This window comes from Haematobia irritans, chromosome 1 (genome assembly GCF_050003625.1).
Source record: "Haematobia irritans isolate KBUSLIRL chromosome 1, ASM5000362v1, whole genome shotgun sequence".
Lineage (NCBI taxonomy): Eukaryota > Metazoa > Arthropoda > Insecta > Diptera > Muscidae > Haematobia > Haematobia irritans.
Genome location: NC_134397.1, coordinates 69,938,550 through 69,960,544, shown reverse-complemented (window position 1 = coordinate 69,960,544; position 21,995 = coordinate 69,938,550).

Below are 21,995 nucleotides of genomic sequence, written 5' to 3'. Positions count from 1 at the left end.
GTTGGTTCTTTTACAGGTTTTGTTTTTACAATTTCATAAAAACTAACTACAAAAAATCTTTTCTGGTTATTTGCATCTTTCCTCTCATCTCTCTCATTTTCACGTGATTTTTTAGTTCTTAGCACTTTTTATACCCTGCGCCTAACTGTGGATCATGGTCTTATAAGTTAGTGCATATGTTTGCAACACCCAGAATGAGACGAGATAGACACGAGGTGTCTTTGGCAAACATGCTGAGGGTGGGATCCTAAGTCGATATAGCCATGTCCGTCTGTTTGTGAAAACATTTTTGTAATCAAAGTCTAGGTCGCAGTTTTAGTCCAATCGACTTAAAATTTGGCACAAGTATGTGTTTTGGCTCAGAATAGAACCCAATTAATTTTGGAAGAAATCGGTTCAGATTTAGATATAGCTTCCATATATATCTTTCGCCCGATATGGGCTTATAAGGCCCCAGAAGCCACAGTTTATACCCTAATTTGCTTAAATGTTTGGCCAATATTTTACTCAGATTTACTTGAAGTAGAATTAACATTAACATTCCAACTGTCTGTACCAAAGTTGGTTGAAATCGGTTCAGATTTTGATATAGCTCACATATATAGCTTTCGCCCGATTTACACTCATATGACCACAGAGGCCAATTTTTTACTCCGATTTAGTTTTAATTTTGCACAAGGAATAGAACTAGCATTGTAGCTATGCGTGCCAGGTTTGGTTGAAATCGGTTTATAGCTTCCATATATATGTTTTTCCGATTTGGGCAAAAATGGCCAAAATACCTACATTTTCCTAAATCGCCACTGCTTATTCGAAAACTTTTAAAAGTGACTCAAATGTTCCTTTATTTCTAATAAATATCTATCGACCGATAAATCATAAATACACTTTTGCGAAGTTGGCTCAAAATTAGTTTAGATTAAATAAAGTTTGTTAAATCGGCTCGTGGGCGCCGCAAGCTATGCTATATTAATATAACTTATATGGATAGTTATCTCTTGATGACAATAACAGTTACGAAGCTCAGTGGATAGTGTGCTGGCTTACAAATTGCATGGTCCGCGGTTCGATTCTCCGTCCAGGCGAAAGGTATAATTTAAAAAAAATTATAAAATCAAATAATTTCTTCTAAATTAATTGTATTACAGAAAAATGTGCTAAGAACTAAAAAACCTCGTGGAAGCGACAAAAATGTGAGGGAAAATGCAATTAACCAGAAAAGATTGTTTTTTGAGTTAGCCTTTATGAAATTGTATCTACATCCTGAAAAAGAATAAACGTTTATCACAAAAAGTATATACTTTTCTCCCAAAGAAATTTCCTTACAGCGAAAAGCAAATGGGAAACGAACTTTGTTTGTCTAAAATTTCGTTTGGGAGGAAAAATAATTGTTTACGTGTAGCTGTTATTGTCATGACACTTAGAGAAATTTTTTAGATCCGCCAATGGAGATACGCCAAATTTTGTATATATCTGGTCATGTGTTGATATAGATCCGAAATAGACCGATAAGTAGGATTTAACTTTTTAAGACACGGAAACCGCATTTTTTTTTTACCTGTAGACTAATTTCACTATTTCAATATTAGTGTGTATTTTGAGAAATTACCTATAGGATGATCAAAATTTATCCATTTCTGTTAATAACCATCCTCCGTACAAATCTGCAGAACTTAAGTCTTAAATCATATAAATGGCGTTATTTTCGTACGATTTTCTTAGACCAAAATTTAGGAAATGTTCTTGTATTTAAAGAATTGAGAAAGAAAACCATTGTATGGGTTCCTTGATAGCGGGTACACTGAAAAAAAAAATATTTACGTGATATTAAAGATTACGCAACCAATTTTAAGATGCGAAAATTTTAATTAAAAGAAAGTTTATAATCTTTGCTTCAAAAATTTTTTTCATTAAATTTAGGACACACATTTTGAAAATTTGCGTCCCTTCGTTAAAGTTGCATGTCTTTAAACTAAGACAAATTTTCTTTAAAGTAAAGAAACACATTTTTGATTTAAAGAAATCGTCCTTAAATTACCTGAAATATTTAATATTTAGATTTAAGACAAAAACTCTTCAAATATAGGCTAAGACTTATTTTGAGGTTTTAGCAGCTTTGGTTTAAAGTTTTTTTTTTTTGGAATTAAGGAAAATGTTTTTTACTTCTAAGTATCCGTCATAATTTGGATTTTTAAACTGGCATATGTTTGTACGTGAATAGCATTATTAATATAGGAAACATAGAATGAAACTTCGATAAATGAGATCTGTATCCTAATTCTAATTTTATAGATCCTAGATTTAAAGCCAGATAGGTCGCAAAAAATTTCCTTATTTTAAAGAACCAGCATTTTTGGCTCGGATTCAATACCGAAATCCTTAAAGGAAAGTCAAAATCTTTGGATCTAAGTAAATTTTTTTTTTGAGTGTATTTAAGATTTATCCAGGTCGAACTTTTTGGCATTCCAAGAAGAGAAATTATTTTTTTTTTAGCGTGTATCATTTGATAATTCATTGTAAACAATTACGCACACCTTCTTATTCAATTTGACATTCCCAGTTGTGGTTGGTGGACTTGTTAATTTAATTATACCATTGCCTCATGATCAGCTATTTTGATCTTTATATTTTTTCTAACATAATTCATTAACTGCATTGCTCCCATTCTGTTAAAAAAATTATATTAAGAAACTAGTTTCGGAAATATATCAAATTGCAATTATGCAAATTAGAATTTTTTCGTCGTTAAATGTCAGAATTATTTGCACATTTCGGTATTTCTCTCTTATGGTTATAATGGATGAGAATTAAGAAGAAATATGCGTTTACACAAAGGTGGGGTAATACTTTATTCTCCATGCAAAAGAAACTCATGTTTTGACGTGATTGAATGTTCATATAACGCCGATTAAGAGAACTTAATATAGAGTATACAAATTGGACCTTAAAAAGTTAGAATTAATTCTAATAGATACATAGAGAATAATTGTCATTATTATACGGTGGTTGCACATAAACTGACAGCATTATCATGTGTTATGTTCTGAAACCAGTACGATTATAGATAAAGGAGAGAGTTTTTTTTTGTAAATTTGAGGATTCTTCAGTACTGTCATTTCAAATTCAATAAGCATGACACGAAAATCTTGTAAAAAAATCTTAAAGTTAGTTAAACATTTTATTTAAAGTGATGTGCTCTTATATAGTCTGAAAATACAACGATTTGGTCTGTTCTTCATGCCGGTAACGAAAATTTTACTTACACATATTACAAAATGTTTTTGGAAATTTGCGTATCTTCGTTAAAGTTCCCTTAAAGTAAAGAAATACATTTTTGATTTAAAGAATCCTTAAAGTAAGCAAAATATTGAATCTTTAGATTTTGGATAAAAACGGTTCACATATACACTAAAATTTATTTTGAGGATTTAGTATTTTTGGTATAATTTTTTTATACCCTCCACTATAGGATGGGGGTATATTAACTTTGTCATTCCGTTTGTAACACATCGAAATATTGTATATATATTCTGGGTCGTGATGAAATTCTGAGTCGATCTGAGCATGTCCGTCCGTCCGTCCGTCTGTTGAAATCACGCTAACTTCCGAACGAAACAAGCTATCGACTTGAAACTTGGCACAAGTAGTTGTTATTGATGTAGGGCAGGTATTGAAAATGCGCCATATCGGTCCATTTTTACGTATAGCCCCATATAAACCGATCCCCAGATTTGGCTTGCGAATCGTCTAAGAGAAGCAAATTTCATCCGATCCGGCTGAAATTTGGTACATGGTGTCAGCATATGATCTCTAACAACCATGCAAAAATTGGTTCACATCGATCCATAATTATATATAGCCCCCATATAAACCGATCCCCCGATTTGGCTTGTGGAGCCTCTAAAAGAAGCAAATTTCATCCGATCCGGCTGAAATTTGGTACATAGTGTCAGCATATGATCTCTAACAACCATGCAAACATTGGTCCACATCGGTCAATAATTATATATAGCCCCCATATAAACCGATCTCGCGATTTGGCTTGCGGAGCCTCTAAGAGAAGAAAATTTCATCCGATCTGGCTGAAATTTGGTACATGGTATTAGTATACGGTCTTTAATGACCATGCAGAAATTGGTCCACATCGGTCAATAATTATATATAGCCCTCATATAAACCGATCCACCGTTTTGGCTTGCGGAGCTCTAAGAGAAGAAAATTTCATCCGATCCGGCTGAAATTTGGTAAATGGTGTCAGCATATGATCTCTAACAACCATGCAAAAATTGGTCTACATCGGTCCATAATTACACATAGCCCCCATATAAACCGATCCCCCGATTTGACCTCCGGAACCTCTTGGAAGATCAAAATTCATCGGATTCAGTTGAAATTTGGTACGTGGTGTTAGTATATGGTATCCAACAACTATGCAAGAATTGGTTCATATCAGTCCATAATTATATATAGCCCCCATATAAACCGATTCCCAGATTTGGTTTTGGAGCCTCTTGGAGGAGAAAATTTCATCATGGTACATTGTGCTAGTATATGGTCGTTAACAACCATGCCTAACTAGGTCCATATCGGTATAGTTATATATAGCACTCAGATAAATCGATACCCAATCACACAAAATTGGTTCATATCAAGTTCGAAATTGTATATAGCCCCCATATAAGCGACCCCCATATTTCAATTCAGGCTCTCTACGTGCCGTGCAAAAGTCCATATCGACTCGTAATTATTTGTAGACTTACCTATACATCCCTTTTTTGTCTAATATGTTATATACAACGAATGGACTAACTCACAATTTAGAAAACGATGTTAAGAAGTTTTAAGATACCACAACACAGGTAATTCGATTGTGGATGACAGTCTTACGTTGAAGTTTCTACGCAATCCATGGAAGAGGGTACATAAGATTCGGCCTGTCCGAACTTACGGCCTTATATACTTGTTTTTGTTTGTTTTTTTTTTTTTTTTTTTTGAATTAGGAAAACATTTTCTACTTTGAAGTATCTGCTATAATTTTGATTTGTAAACTGGCATTTGTTTGTACGTGAATAGCTTTATTAATATACCGTGGACAGAGAATGAAAACTCCATAAATGAGAGATCTGTCTCCTGATTTCATTTTATTGATCCTACACAGAAAAAAATTTCCGTTGTTAAACTAACGCCAAATTTAACTTATTTTTATTGCAAAAAAATTATTTGTTTGTAGTTCAATTTTTTTTTTTTTGCAAAAATTTCCACAGTCCAATGAAATTTTTGTTTTTTTAAGTTTGAGACATTTTATGAACTAAACGCGAGTATAAAGTTCAATGACCGTACACATATGTTCATTTTTATCTGAAACAAATGAAAATTTTCGTACGATTCCAAAACATAGTAAGAATGAACTACTGTATGGTTAAAATGGTCATGATTTGGCGCCAACGATTTTCTTATTTACTTTTAGTTAATTTTTTCTTCAATGAGAGGGAGTAATTTCGAAAACAACAGTTAAAAAGTACAACATGGTACTAAATTTTCCTAGTTTTAACAACACTTCTTGAAAATCTCAAAACATGGAGTACAAAATAGTTCAATTTTCGCGCGAGGTGTAGGTTTAAAACCAGATAGGTCGGTAAAAAATGTCTTTATTTTAAAGAATCCACATCTTTGGCTCAGAATCAATACCAAACTTCTTAAGGGAAAGTCAAAATCAAAGCAAACTTGTTTTTTTTTTTTTTTTTTTTTTTTTTTTTTTTTGTGAAACCATCAAGAAGGAAAATTTAGGTTAATTTTAGAAAAATTAGGTTTATTTTAGAAAATTTTAACTAAACTATACAATTAAGACAATTGATTAGACGTAATTATTTTTCTCTTTTCACATGTAAAAGAAAATTTCGTAGTGTGAAAGAAAGAATTAGAGTTAAAAATTAAATAAAAACAAGTATATACGGCCGTAAGTTCGGCCAGGCCGAAGCTTATGTACCCTCCATCATGGATTGCGTAGAAACTTCTTCTAAACACTGCCATCCACAATCGAATTACTTAAGTTGCGGTAACGCTTGCCGATGGCAAGGTATCTTAAAACCTCCTAACACCATCTACTAAATTGTATGTAAGTCCATACGTAGTATATATTAAATCCAAAAAGATCGATCCAATACGTATATAATTCAGTTTGACAAAGTAGACATAAAATTTTGACAACATTTTCTACAGAAATAAAATTTTAACAAAATTTTCTATAGAAATAAAATTTTCACAAAATTTTCTATAGAAATAAAAATTTTGACAAAATTTTTTATAGAAAGCCAATTTTGACAAAAATTTCCACAGAAATAAAATTTTAACAAAATTTTCTATAGAAATAAACTTTTGACAAAATATTCTATAGAAATAAAATCTTGGTAGATTATTTTTGGCTCGAGTGGCAACCATGATTATGAACCGAATAAAATTTGAACAAAATTTTCTATAGAAATAAAATTTTGACAAAATTTTCTATAGAAATAAAATTTTGACAATTATGAAAATTTTATTATGAACCGAATAAAATTTTAACAAAATTTTCTCTAGAAATAAAATTTTGACAAAATTTTCTATATAAATAAAATTTTGGTAGATTATTTTTGGCTCTAGTGGCAACCATGATTATGAACCGATATGGACCAATTTTTGTGTGATTGGACCAATTTTTGTGTGATTGGACCAATTTTGGTATGGTTGTTAGCGACCATATACTAACACCACGTTCCTAATTTGAACCTGATCGGATGAATTTTGCTTCTCCAAATCTGGAGAACGTTTTATATGGGGGCTATATATAATTATGGACCGATATGGACCAATTCTGGCACGGTTGTTAAAGATCATATACTAACACCATGTTCCAAATTACAACCGGATTGGATGAAATTTGCTTCTCTTGGAGACTTCGCAAGCCAAATCTGGGGATTGGTTTATATGGGCGCTATATATAATTATGGACCGATGTGGACCAACTTTTGCATGGTTGTTAGAGACCATATACCAACATCATGTACCAAATTTCAGCCGGATCGGATGAAATTTGCTTCTCTTTGAGGCTACGCAAGCCAAATCTGGGGATCGGTTTATATGGGGGCTATATATAATTATGGACCGATGTAGACCAATTTTTGCATGGTTATTAAAGACCATATACCAACACCATGTACCAAATTTCAGGCGGATCGGATGAAATATGGTTCTGTTAGAGGCTCCACAAGCCAAATCTGAGGGTCCCTTTATATGGGGGCTATACGTAAAAGTGGACCGATATGGCCCATTTTCAATACCGTCCGACCTACATCGATAACAACTACTTGTGCCAAGTTTCAATCCGATAGCTTGTTTCGTTCGGAAGTTAACGTGATTTCAACAGACGGACGGACGGACATGCTTAGATCGACTCAGAATTTCACCACGAGCCAGAATATATATACTTTATGGGGTCTTGGAGCAATATTTCGATGTGTTACAAACGGAATGACAAAGTTAATATACCCCCATCCTATGATGGAGGGTATAAAAATATCTTTAGTGCCATACGGATTTCAAGAGGGGCGTATTATTGATAAAATTTTGTGGGAGGCACGAAGTTAGTAAATCTTTTCAAGAATGTTGTTTTGTAGGGAATTCTCTTTAATTTTGAGTTTTACGTATTTAATACTGGAAACAAAAATTTTAATTTCTTCGTTTTTTCTGATTTTTTTCATCATGTTATTATAGTCCTTTATAGACGAGTTGAACACTTCCACATTCCATCATGAATTGCGTAGAAAGCTCGGCCAACGTTTGTTATCTACAATCGAATTACTTGGGTTGGGACGGATTAATTACCTACATAAAACAATTAAGTCCTTGATAGGTTTATATAGAGGAGTCTAATTATGAACCTATATTAACAAATTTTTGCATGATTATTAGAGGGAAAACGTTCAACCATATCGGATGAACCGCGAGAAATCAAATATGGTTATCGTTTTACATGTGGGTTAGATATTATTATAGATATGGACCCATTTTTACATGGTTGTTAGAGGCCTTACCAAATTTCAACCGGATCGGATGAAGTTTGCACCTACAGGAAATTATATGTTTATACGGGGGATATATACATATATAATTATGGACCGATGTGGGTCAATTTTTGCATGATAGTTAGAGGCCATATACAAACACCACATACCAAGTTTCAACCGGATCGGGTGAAATTTGCTTCTTCCAGAGGCCCCGCAAATCAAATCTGGGGATCGGTTTATATTTGGGCTATATATAAATATGGGCTATATATAAATATGGGCTATATATAAATATGGGCTATATATAAATGTGGTTGTTAGAAGCCATATACTAACACTAGATCGAATGAAATTTGCTCCTCCAAGAGCCTTTGCAAGCCAAATCTGGGGATCGGTTTGTATGGGGGCTATACGTAAAGGTGGTCCGATATGGCCCATTTGCAATACCATCCGATCTACATCAATAATAACTACTTGTGCCAAGTTTCAGGCCGCTAGCTTGTTTCGTTCGGAAGATAGATCGACTCAGAATCTGTGGTATGAGACCAATATTTCGATGAGTTCCTATATATATGAGAGAAGCGTGTACTCAATTCGAAGCAAATTCGCATTCATACACTGGTAGAAAAATCTTGGTAATGTTAAAGAAATTTGTCATTGAAATTGACGTGACAAAAATTACATAAATACAATGAAGCTTTTCGTTAATGTAATGAATTTTCTATTTAGCTATTCAAGAACAACATATGACAATATTTTTCGGCATAGTTTTGTGTCCTTGGCAGGGATATAGAGCTATTAAAATTATGTCATTTTTATTGGGCTAAACATAGAATCGAGTCGAACACATTGATAATAAAATATTTAATCTCCTGCACGAATAGTTTCGTTATATTTACGAAATTTGTCGTTAAAAGTAATCCAATGAAACAAATTCGTTAATACAACAAAATTATTATAACGACTTTTCTCTAAATCTACGTAACATTTCGCATTAACGAATATTTTCATTGTATAGACAAATACTATAAGTGAGCCTAACATAAGATTACGAATTGCCCTGCTACTTAAGCTATACATATCCCCTTTTGCATGTATGAATTTCTCTTAATTTTACTACTATCCTCGTTTTCAAACTCCATGCATTTCGATGCCAAATTTTAGCAGTTCAGTTAGATTGATCTTTGGGCGGCATTTTCATTTTCACATTAAAGCCTGGAGCTGTCACGTTATGTGAGTTAACAACCATCTTAAAATAGGGCCAGCTATTTATGATGATCGTTTTTCTGACGCAAATGTTTGACATGAATATCATATTCAAGAATTTTTGTTGTTATGTATGTAGGTAAATATTTCATCATGTTTTAAGATAGCAAGAGAAACACTTTTTTTGAAAAATATAAAGAGAGATGCCAAAGGTAAATGACAAGACAACAAACAAAATCTAGACCTAAAATTCCTATATGACATTACATTACTATGAGATTTATATAGAAATTTGTTTTTGAAAATTTACATTAAAACAATATACAAATGGACCATCAAAGCGGTACAAATATCAGTCGAATGAGAAGGTGATCGCAATTTACTCTCCTCTGTCGATTTCCCAAGAGGGGAACAGTATAATTATGCTAGTCTTACTTTATAAAACCATAATAAAATTTTATAAAAAGCTCTTGATATCCCTACAAATACACTTCCATGCTTTTCAGAACTTGTTCACATACATTGTCACCAACCATGCTTTTATCTCACACGCCTGTCCGTCAGATATAGTTCATGATATGAATACCTGGCAAATAGATCTCTCATTACTGTCATGCTAAGTGCAATTTGTGTCGCTGGTTGTCAATTTTTTGAATAGCACATCGAAAGTCACACCTTAGTTTATGGACATTAACACTAATCACGCATACGGTGACGAATATTAAGCAGGAAGAAAATTGCATATTTGCATTATAAGCATTGATGAACATTCACGTCATAGTTCAATTTTTTTCAGTATACGTGTGTTAGTAAACTGAAAAAAAAATAATACGAAAGGTTTGCAACCTAAATTTTAGAACACAATATTAAAAAAATATTTTTTTTAAATTAATGAAATTTTAACTAAATTTATTAATAAATAAATTTATTTATCTCTACTTTAAAATTTTTTTTATTAAATTTACCACACGAATCTTTAAAAATTGTATCCAACGGTTAAAGTGGTATGTCTTTGACATTGGGAAGATTTTCCTTAAATTAAAGAAAAACATTTTTGATACAGAGGTATTTTAAGACCGCAAACAGGTGTGCCGAATATGATGTGTATCGGCCATGGATTGTTATATCCTCAATATCAACCAGTATCCCGATGTGAATTTTTGGGCTTCTGGAAACCGTAGCTCTTATCTGATTTGTTTGAAATTGATATACACACCCAAAAAAAAAGTAACCCCACCGTGGAAGAAAATGTAGGTTTATTTTAGAAAATTTTAACTAAAATAGTTTTCTAATTGCAACATGTTACAAACAAGTTAATACTTTTTGTCAAATTGAAGAAAATTTTTTAAAAATAATTATTTTTTTTCTGTTGTTTAAGAAAATTTCATATGTTGGAAGAGAAAATTGATTTTAAAATTGTTCAAATGTCTTTAGCGCTGTACGAAGTTCGAGACAGGTACAGTAAAATTTGCTCATTTGAGAGACTTATGAACTCAATTTAAGCAAACTTCTGCCATTTTAGGAAAATATGAACTATTTTATTTTTTAGTAAAATTGTCCACTATATTTTTATACCCACCACCATAGAATGGTGACGGGGGTATAATAAGTTTGCCATTCCGTTTGTAACACATCGAAATATCGATTTTCGATTATATAAAGTATATAAATGGTGATACGGTCAAAATTTGGTCAATATAAATAGACGTATTTCTTTCAATTTTGCATTTAAAAAACCTGAACACCCCTCATTTTGAAGGTGTGTGTGTGTAGAATGTTGCTCCTATTTTGATTTTGGAATTCACTCTTCAGTTGTCAAAATGCCGTCCAAGCAAGAAGAGCAGCGTATCAAAATTTTGCTCGCGCATCGCGAAAATCCGAGCTACTCGCACGCAAAGCTGGCAAAATCGCTAAAAGTTGCCAAATCAACCGTTACAAATGTAATTAAAATGTTTGGGGAACGTTTGTCAACAGCCAGGAAGTCTGGATCGGGGGGAAATCGAAAACCGGAAGCCGCTGAGACGACAAAGAGAGTTGCCGGTAGTTTCAAGCGAAACCCTAACCTCTCTCTCCGAGATGCCGCAAATAAGCTGGGTGTATCGTCTACAACCGTGCATCGAGCCAAAAAACGAGCCGGACTATCGACTTACAAGAAGGTAGTGACTCCAAATCGCGATGATAAACAAAATACGACGGCCAAAGCGCGATCCCGGAGGCTGTACACGACGATGCTGACGAAGTTTGACTGCGTGGTAATGGACGACGAAACCTACGTCAAAGCCGACTATAAGCAGCTTCCGGGACAGGAGTTTTATACGGCAAAAGGAAGGGGAAAGGTAGCAGATATTTTCAAGCACATAAAACTGTCAAAGTTCGCAAAGAAATATCTGGTTTGGCAAGCCATCTGTACCTGTGGCTTGAAAAGCTTCCGGGACTGTCAACCAAGAAATTTACATGAAAGAGTGTTTGAATAAACGTCTGCTGCCTTTCCTGAAGAAACACGGTTGTTCCGTACTGTTTTGGCCGGATTTGGCATCTTGCCATTACGGTAAAAATGCCATGGAGTGGTGCAGGTGGTTCCCAAGGACAAGAACCCTCCCAACACGCCAGAGCTCCGCCCAATTGAGAAATACTGGGCTATTGTCAAGCGGAACCTAAAGAAGACCAAAACAACTGCTAAGGACGAGCAGCAGTTCAAGGCAAACTGGCTTTCTGCGGCGAAGAAGGTGGACAAGGTGGCTGTACAACATCTGATGGCAGGTGTCAAGCGCGAGGCCCGGCAATTCGGATTTGGAAAAGCGAAAGCCTAACTGAATATTTTTCCTGAATTTTATACTAATTGAACTTGAAAAAGAAATTTAATTTGATTTTTTAAATAAACGATTTCACCGATTTACACGCGTTTTCCCTTGACCAAATTTTGACCGTATCACCCTTTATATTCTTGCTCAGGGAGAAATTCTAAGACGATATAACGATGTCCATCTGTCCGTCTGTCTGTCTGTTGTAATCACGCTACAGTCTCCAATAATGAAGGAATCGTGCTGAAATAGGAAATCTAGAGGTATTGTAGGACCACAAATACGTGTGCCAAAAATTGTGAGTATCGGTCCATATTTTGGTATGGTCCCCATATAAAACGACCTCCCGATTTGGGGTCTTGGGCTTATAGAAACCGTAGTTTTTATCCAGTTTTTATCGGTCCATTTTGTAATGCCTCAATATAGACCGACTTCACTTCTTGAGGGTGTAGAAGGCGCACTGATCATGAAAATTGCTTGAAACTCAATGTAAAATTTCCAGGTTTTACTTCTACAGATTTAAGATTTCAAATCAAGGCGTTATTTTATAATTTTCTTGCACACTTACAAGAGATGTTAATGATTCCTCTAAAACTCAAACAAAAATGGTTCTTATAAATCCAGAATCTGATATAGTCTTCATAGGTAAAATCTTTAAATTTATCTTCGGGAAGTGTCCTCAAGTCCTCAAGCCCTCCTGAAATTTCAAAGGAAACCCTAATATTTGGTTCATGGTGGTGGGTATTTAAGATTCGGCCCGGCCGAACTTAGTGCTGTATATACTTGTTTTTTAGTAAAATTGTCCACTATATTTTTTTATACAACTTTTTTTCTTATTTTTAGTTCACGTCATTAAAGTTAGCAAAAAATTATTCAAATAGGAACATTTACTCATATTGTGCAAAATTTAACTAAAATCAACTAATCTTCATGAACTAAAATAAAGTTCAGTTGGCATTAGAGCCCCTTTTTTCTGGGTGCAGAGATATTTCAGATCCACAAATAGATGTTTTTGGTACAGCCACAACATAAACCGATCTCCATATTTGATGTTTTTGATCTTCTACACCCCGGAGGCTCCGGAGTTCAAATCTGGGGATGGGTTTATATGGCGGCTATGTATAGTTATGGACCGATATGGACCAATTTTCGCATTGTTATTACCGACCATATTAACACCACGTGCTAAATTTCAAGAATATCGGAGGCTCCGAAAGCAAATCTGGGGATCGATTTATATGGGGCTATATAAATATGGACCAACTTCATTGAATTTTTTGTTTTTTTTTTTTTTTGATTATTAAAGCCAAATTGACCTTAGTAAAACAAAATTTTCGTTCATGTACCCAGCAAAAAAATTTGGAAGTTTTTCCAAAGGCACAACTTTAAAAGCACTTCCAGAAAATGTATTCCCAATGATATTATTTATTTTAACTACACAGGGAGTTCTTTTCATTCAATTTGTTTTTTTTATACCCTCCACCATAGGATGGGGGGTATATTAACTTTGTCATTCCGTTTGTAACACATCGAAATATTGCTCTAAGACCCCATAAAGTATATATATTCTGGGTCGTGGTGAAATTCTGAGTCGATCTGAGCATGTCCGTCCGTCCGTCCGTCCGTCTGTTGAAATCACGCTAACTTCCGAACGAAACAAGCTATCGACTTGAAACTTGGCACAAGTAGTTGTTATTGATGTAGGTCGGATGGCATTGCAAATGGGCCATATCGGTCCACTTTTACGTATAGCCCCCATATAAACGGACCCCCAAATTTGGCTTGCGAGGCCTCTAAGAGAAGCAAATTTCATCCGATCCGGCTGAAATTTGGTACATGGTGTCAGTATGTGGTCTCTAACAACCCTGCAAAAATTGGTCCACATCGGTCCATAATTATATATAGCCCCCATATAAACCGATCCCCCGATTTGGCTTGCAGAGCCTCTAAGATAAACAATTTTCATCCGATCCGGCTTAAATTTGGTACATAGTGTTAGTATATGGTCTCTAACAACCATGCAAAAATTGGTCCATATCGGTCCATAATTATATATAACCCCCATATAAACCGATCCCCCGATTTGGCTTGCGGAGCCTCTAAGAGAAGCAAATTTCATCCGATCCGGCTGAAATTTGGTACATGGTGTTAGTACATGGTCTCTAACAACCATGAAAAAAATTGGTCCACATCGGTCCATAATTATATATAGGCCCCATATAAACCGATCCCCCGATTTGGCTTGCAGAGCCTCTAAGAGAAGCAAATTTCATCCGATCCGGCTGAAATTTGGTACATGGTCTCTAACAACCATGCAAAAATTGGTCCACATCGGTCCATAATTATATATAGGCCCCATATAAACCGATCCCCCGATTTGGCTTGCAGAGCCTCTAAGAGAAACAATTTTCATCCGATTCGGCTGAAATTTGGTACATAGTGTTAGTATACGGTCTCTAACAACCATGCAAAAATTGGTTCACATCGGTCCATAATTATATATAGCCCCCATATAAACCGATCGCCCGATTTGGATTTCGGAGCCTCTAAGAGAAACAAATTTCATCCGATCCGGCTGAAATTTGGTACATGGTGTTAGTATATGGCCTCTAACAACCATGCAAAAATTGGTTAACATCGGTCCAGAATTATATATAGCCCCCATATAAACCGATCCCCCGATTTGGCTTGCGGAGCCTCTAAGAGAAGCAAATTTCATCCGATCCGGCTGAAATTTGGTATATGGTGTTAGTATATGGTCTCTAACAACCATGAAAAAATTGGTCCACATCGGTCCATAATTATATAGGCCCCATATAAACCGATCCCCCGATTTGGCTTGCGGAGCCTCTAAGAGAAGCAAATTTCATCCGATCCGGCTGAAATTTGGTACATGGTGTTAGTATATGGTCTCTAACAACCATGCAAAAATTGGTTCATATCGGTCCAGAATTATATATAGCCCCCATATAAACCGATCCCCCGATTTGGCTTGCGGAGCCTCTAAGAGAAGCAAATTTCATCCGATCCGGCTGAAATTTGGTATATGGTGTTAGTATATGGTCTCTAATAACCATGCAAAAATTGGTACATTATATATAGCCCCCATATAAACCGACCACCAGATTTGACTTCCGGAGCCCCCTTGGAAGAGTAAAATTCATCCGATTCGGTTGAAATTTGGTAAGCGATGTTAGTATATGGTATCCAACAACCATGCAGGAATTGGTTCATATCAGTCCATAATTATATATAACACCCATATAAACCGATCCCCAGATTTGGCCTCCGGTGCCTTTTGGAGAAGCAAAATTCATCCGATCTGGTTGAAATTTGGTACGTGGTGGTAGTATACGATATTTAACAACAGTGCCAAAAGTGGTCCATATCAGTCCATAATCATATATAGCCCCCATATAAACCGATCCCGAGATTTGGTTTTGTGGCCTCTTGGTACGTTTAGAAGAAGTTTCTACGCAATCCATGGTGGAGGGTACATAAGCTTCGGCCTGGCCGAACTTACGGCCGTATATACTTGTTATATTTTTAATAGGTATTTTTAACTTTTTTGTTTCAAATTGGTTAAAAACAGTTTAAGAATTCATAAAATGGTACAAATTATTTAAATTTTGTCGAAAAAAATGCTAAATCCAATCTGAAAAAATTGTGAATTTTTGAATATATTTGAGGTCAAACGTTTCAGACAAGCATTAGAATCCATTAAAAATTATAAAAATTATTTATTTCACAAAATATCACAGAATTTTTGAATTTACATCCAAAACATTGAATTCGGATCACACCTAAAGAAGTGATGCAAATTCAGTGCACCGGCTGTTGAAATGGAGGACTTCCGTCCTATGACAAGGATCCACTTCCGGATCCAAAAATAACATTTTCATTACATTTTTGGCGACGCTTTTTTTGGTGGGTAATGATACCCAGTCTTAAGTCGAGTCACTTAACTATAAGGATAAAACAATTTCATTGACTTTTAGAGAGAGAAAAAACTTTATATCAGAAATGCGATTTCTTTATATCAGAGAAATACATCTTCTATTTTAAGGACATGAAATCTGTGGTCTCGCGGCTATATACTTTTCAGTGCCGATTTCAAAAAATTAAGTAAATATTCGATACATTCAAGAAAATGTATTAGACATAATCATTTTTTTTTTCCTGTGAAACAAAATTTCATTGTTTGAAGGAAAAACTCGAGAGTTCGAAATTGCAAAAACGCATTTACATTGACCTTCTATAACAAAAGGATATTTTAGTAACATTAATCACTCACATAGCATCCGTCTGTTGGATTTATGTTCCCATGCTAGGTTCAATTTTGCATGACCGTCTAAACCAATTTTCATAATTTGTAACGAGCTTATATATGTAAGAGTAATGCTCCATGCCTATTGCGAGGTTTTTCTTTTCATATTTTTTTTTTTGCCACAAAACAGATTTGTTTTGACATTTAAAGTTAGGTGGTGGTTGGTTTAGCTTTTTGTTTTGGCTTAGCTGTAGTTTTTCTCAAGTTTCCTTGTTGCAGCGCTTATTAATCCAAACAAAACTAATTTGTAAGAAAAACTCCAAATTTAATAATCGTGCAAACATATTTGGGTGTAATTTTTGTTCTCTTTTTTTTCGATTGGAATTTCGTTTGGTTACAAGTGGCAGTGGTAATTGGCTTAATTCCAAAAGAAAAAACACGTTTATGACTTAAAGCAGTAGCTGGCTGCCAAAAATTTTTAATTATAACATTATAGACTAATTGCTAATTAGAAGCCAATACTGGAAAATTGTGTCTCAACTAGCAAATCTCTAATGATGATGGTAAACTTGGGAATTTATGGAAAACTAATAAAATTGCTAACTGCTCCAATTAGGTGTGGTCATGCTTCATAAAGTGCCGTTCAAAGAAAGACAGGTACTATTAGGGATTTTAATCGGAATGAAAAAGTCGACTTTTCGACCTTTCAACTATATGGAAGTTTGAAAAGTCGATTTCCATCGTTCGATTTTGAACGTGTAAGAAAAGTCTAAAGTAAAGCGCTGCTGACTATATTAACAGGTTTAACAAAGAAAACACATTTTTTTTTTTGTCAAAATTCGTTTTTATTATTCAACATAGTTCCCTTCAAGAGTGATACAACGATTATAACGACCTTCCAATTTTTTGATACCATTTTGGTAGTTCTCCTTCGGTTTTGCCTCAAAATAGGCCTCAGTTTCGGCGATCACCTCTTCATTGCAGCCAAATTTTTTCCCTGCGAGCATCCTTTTGAGGTCTGAGAAGAAGAAAAAGTCGCTGGTGGCCAGATCTGGAGAATACGGTGGGTGGGGAAGCAATTCGAAGCCCAATTCATGATTTTTTGCCATCGTTCTCAATGACTTGCGGCACGGTGCGTTGTCTTCGTGGAACAATAATTCTTTCTTCTTCATATGGGGCCGTTTTGCTATCTGCTATCTCGATCAACTTCATTTTACGGTCATTCAAAATCATTTTGTGGATTTTTTGATGTTTTCGTCGGTAACCACCTCTTTCGGTCGTCCACTGCGTTCGCCGTCCTCCGTGCTCATTTCACCACGCTTGAATTTTGCATACCAATCAATTATTGTTGATTTCCCTGGGGCAGAGTCCGGAAACTTATTATCAAGCCAAGTTTTTGCTTCCACCGTATTTTTCCCCTTCAGAAAACAGTATTTTATCAAAACACGAAATTCCTTTTTTTCCATTTTTTCACAATAACAAAAGTTGCTTCACAAAAGACGCTCTCTCTCACAAACTAAGTGACTTACAGACGTCAAATTTTGACACGAATCATTTGAAGTTTTTTTTTTCTTAGAAATATAAAATTCTGCGATTGAGGATCGGTTTATCTGGGGGCTATATATAACTATATATCGATACGAACCAATTTTGGCATGGTTGTTATCGACCATATACTAGCGACCATATACATGGTTGTTATCGACATATATACAATGTACCAAATTTCAACCGAATCGGATGAATTTTGCTCCTTCAGGAGGCTCCGGTTTATATGGGGGCTATATATAATTATGGGCCGATATGTACCAATTTTTGCATGAGACCATATACTAACACCATGTACCAAATTTCAGCCAGATAGGATTAAATATGCTTATCTTAGAGGCTCCGCAAGCCAAATCTGGCGGTCCGTTTATATGGGGGCTATACGTAAAAGTGAACCGGTATGGCCCATTTGCAATACCATCCGACCTACATCAATTACAACTACTTGTGCCAAGTTTCAAGTCGAAGCTGTCGACTTTCGGAAGTTAGCGTGATTTCAACAGTCGGATGGACAGATATGCTTAGATCGACTCGAGAATTTCACCACGACCCAGAATATATATACTTTATGGGGTCATAGAGTAATATTTCGATGTGTTACAAACGGAATGACAAAGGTAATATAAGGGGATATCCTATGGTGGAGGGTATACAAATAGCGATTTTTAAATATTTGAGGTCAATTGTTTCAGACAAGTGCATTAAAAAAATATAAAAACTAATTATTTAGGAAAATATGACAAACTGTTTTTAATTCACTTCCAAAACAGTGAAACCCAAATGATGCAAATTTAGTGCAACGGTTGTTTATATGGTAAACATTCGTCCTTTCTGGATCCAAAAAAAAAAAAAACACATTTTTTGGCTATGCTGTTTTTGCAGGGAAGTTCATAAAATAATATTAAGGTCAGGTCGAATTTTATGTAGGCTAAATCGGAGCAAAATTTTGGCCTCTGTGGCCAAAGTGTATATCGGGCAAAAGATATATATGGGAACTATATTTAAATCTGAACCGATTTCAACCAATTTGTACACTATTACAAAAGTGAATTTTTCACTTCCATGGAAGTCTTTTGAAAAAGTGTTGCAAATTACGATTATTTAAAAATTTTTGGTGATTTTTAATGGAAAAAATAAATTTATAAAAAAATATACACACAAAGAAAATTTCATTAAAATTGAGCCAACGAAACGATTTCATTGATATAATGAAACATTTTCATTGCGACAATGAAAATATTCGTTAATAGTACGAAACGTTTCGTTGATTAACAGAAAATTCATTATAATAACGAAAAATGTCGTTATATCAACGAATTTGTTACATTGGGCCAATTTCAATGACACATTTCGTTAATATAACGAAGTTTTTTCTACCAGTGTATGCCAAAAAAAAAACAACAAAATAAAAACGATGTATAACATACAAAAATATTTTTTTTTTAAATAATTAATAAAAAAATTTCCGCTGGTGAGATTTGTATCAGCGTTCTTTATTTTTTCATTAATAATAATAAAGAATTTCTCAAGAAGTAGTTAGAATGTCATGCCGTGATGTCATATTAGGTTCATATCACAAACATTTGAATAGACGTTTTGATGCATCGTGTTCAATGGCGTTTGTTGCTAAGTGTGCTAACGCGTTCTGTTATGGTCAGGTCAAACCCCCTGTGGAACCGAAGAAATTTTTCAATTTGTAAAAATTAGATAATAAGAAAATAAAAGTGTAACAAAAACAAGTAAGGAAAGTCTAAAGTCGGGCGGGGCCGACTATATTATACCCTGCACCACTTTGTAGATCTAAATTTTCGATACCATATCACATCCGTCAAAGGTGTGGGGGCTATATATAAAGGTTTGTCCCAAATACATACATTTAAATATCACTCGATTTGGACAGAATTTGATAGACTTTTACAAAATCTATAGACTCAAAATTTAAGTTGGCTAATTCACTAGGTTGGAACACAATTTTAGTAAAAAACCAGTAAGGAAAGTCTAAAGTCGGGCGGGGCCGACTATATTATACCCTGCACCACTTTGTAGATCTAAATTTTCGATACCATATCACATCCGTCAAATGTGTTTGGGGCTATATATAAAGGTTTGTCACAAATACATACATTTAAATATCACTCGATCTGGAAGAATTTGATAGACTTCTACAAAATCTATAGACTCAAAATTTAGGTCGGCTTATGCACTAGGGTGGAACACAATGTTAGTAAAAAAATATGGGAAACATTTAAATCTGAAGCAATTTTAAGGAAACTTTGCAAAAGTTTATTTATGATTTATCGCTCGATATATATGGATTAGAAGTTTTGGAAAATTAGAGTCATTTTTACAACTTTGCGACTAAGCAGTGGCGATTTTACAAGGAAATTGTTGGTATTTTGACCATTTTTGTCGAAATCAGAAAAACATATATATGGGAGCTATATCTAAATCTGAACCGATTTCAACCAAATTTGGCACGCATAGCATCAATGCTAATTCTACTCTCTGTGCAAAATTTCAACTAAATCGGAATTAAAAATTGGCCTCTGTGGCCATATGAGTGTAAATCGGGCGAAAGCTATATATGGGAGATATATCTAAATCTGAACCGATTTCAACCAAATTTGGCACGCATAGCAACAATGCTAATTCTACTCCCTGTGCAAAATTTCAACTAAATCGGAGCAAAAAATTGGCCTCTGTGGTCATATGAGTGTAAATCGGGCGAAAGCTATATATGGGAGATATATCTAAATCTGAACCGATTTCAACCAAATTTGGCACGCATAGCTACAATGCTAATTCTACTCCCTATGCAAAATTTCAACTAAATCGGAGCAAAAAATTGGCCTCTGTGGGCAAATGAGTGTAAATCGGGCGAAAGCTATATATGGGAGCTATATCTAAATCTGAACCGATTTGGCTGATATTTTGCAAGTTTTTCGAGACTCATAAAATATTCGGATGTACGGAATTTGAGGAAGATCGGTTGATATACACGCCAATTATGACCAGATCGGTGAAAAATATATATGGCAGCTATATCTAAATCTGAACCGATTTTTTCCAAAATCAATAGGGATCGTCTTTGAGCCGAAACAGGACCCTATACCAAATTTTAGGACAATCGGACTAAAACTGCGAGCTGTACTTTGCACACAAAAATACATCAACAGACAGACAGACAGACGGACAGACAGACAGACAGACAGACAGACAGACAGACAGACAGACAGACAGACGGACATCGCTAAATCGACTCAGAATTTAATTCTAAGACGATCGGTATACTAAACGATGGGTCTCAGACTTTTCCTTCTTGGCGTTACATACAAATGCACAAACTTATTATACCCTGTACCACAGTAGTGGTGAAGGGTATAAATATGTGAAACATTTAAATCTGAAGCAATTTTAAGGAAACTTCGCAAAAGTTTATTTATGATTTATTGCTCGATATATATGTACTAGAAGTTTAGGAAAATTAGAGTCATTTTTACAACCTTTCGACTAAGCAGTGGCGATTTAACAAGGAAAATGTTGGTAATTTGACCATTTTTGTCGAAATCAGAAAAACATATATATGGGAGCTATATCTAAATCTGAACCGATTTCAACCAAATTTGGCACGCATAGCAACAATGCTAATTCTACTCTCTGTGCAAAATTTCAACTAAATCGGAGTTAAAAATTGGCCTCTGTGGTCATATGAGTGTAAATCGGGCGAAAGCTATATATGGGAGCTATATCTAAATCTGAACCGATTTCAACCAAATTTGGCACGCATAGCTACAATGCTAATTATACTCCCTGTGCAAAATTTCAACTAAATCGGAGCAAAAAATTGGCCTCTGTGGTCATTTGAGTGTAAATCGGGCGAAAGCTATATATGGGAGCTATATCTAAATCTGAACCGATTTGGCTGATATTTTGCAAGTTTTTCGAGACTCATAAAATATTTGGATGTACGGAATTTGAGAAAGATCGGTCGATATACACGCCAATTATGACCAGATCGGTGAAAAATATATATGGCAGCTATATATAAATCTGAACCGATTTTTTCCAAAATCAATAGGGATCGTCTTTGAGCCGAAACAGGACCCTATACCAAATTTTAGGACAATCGGA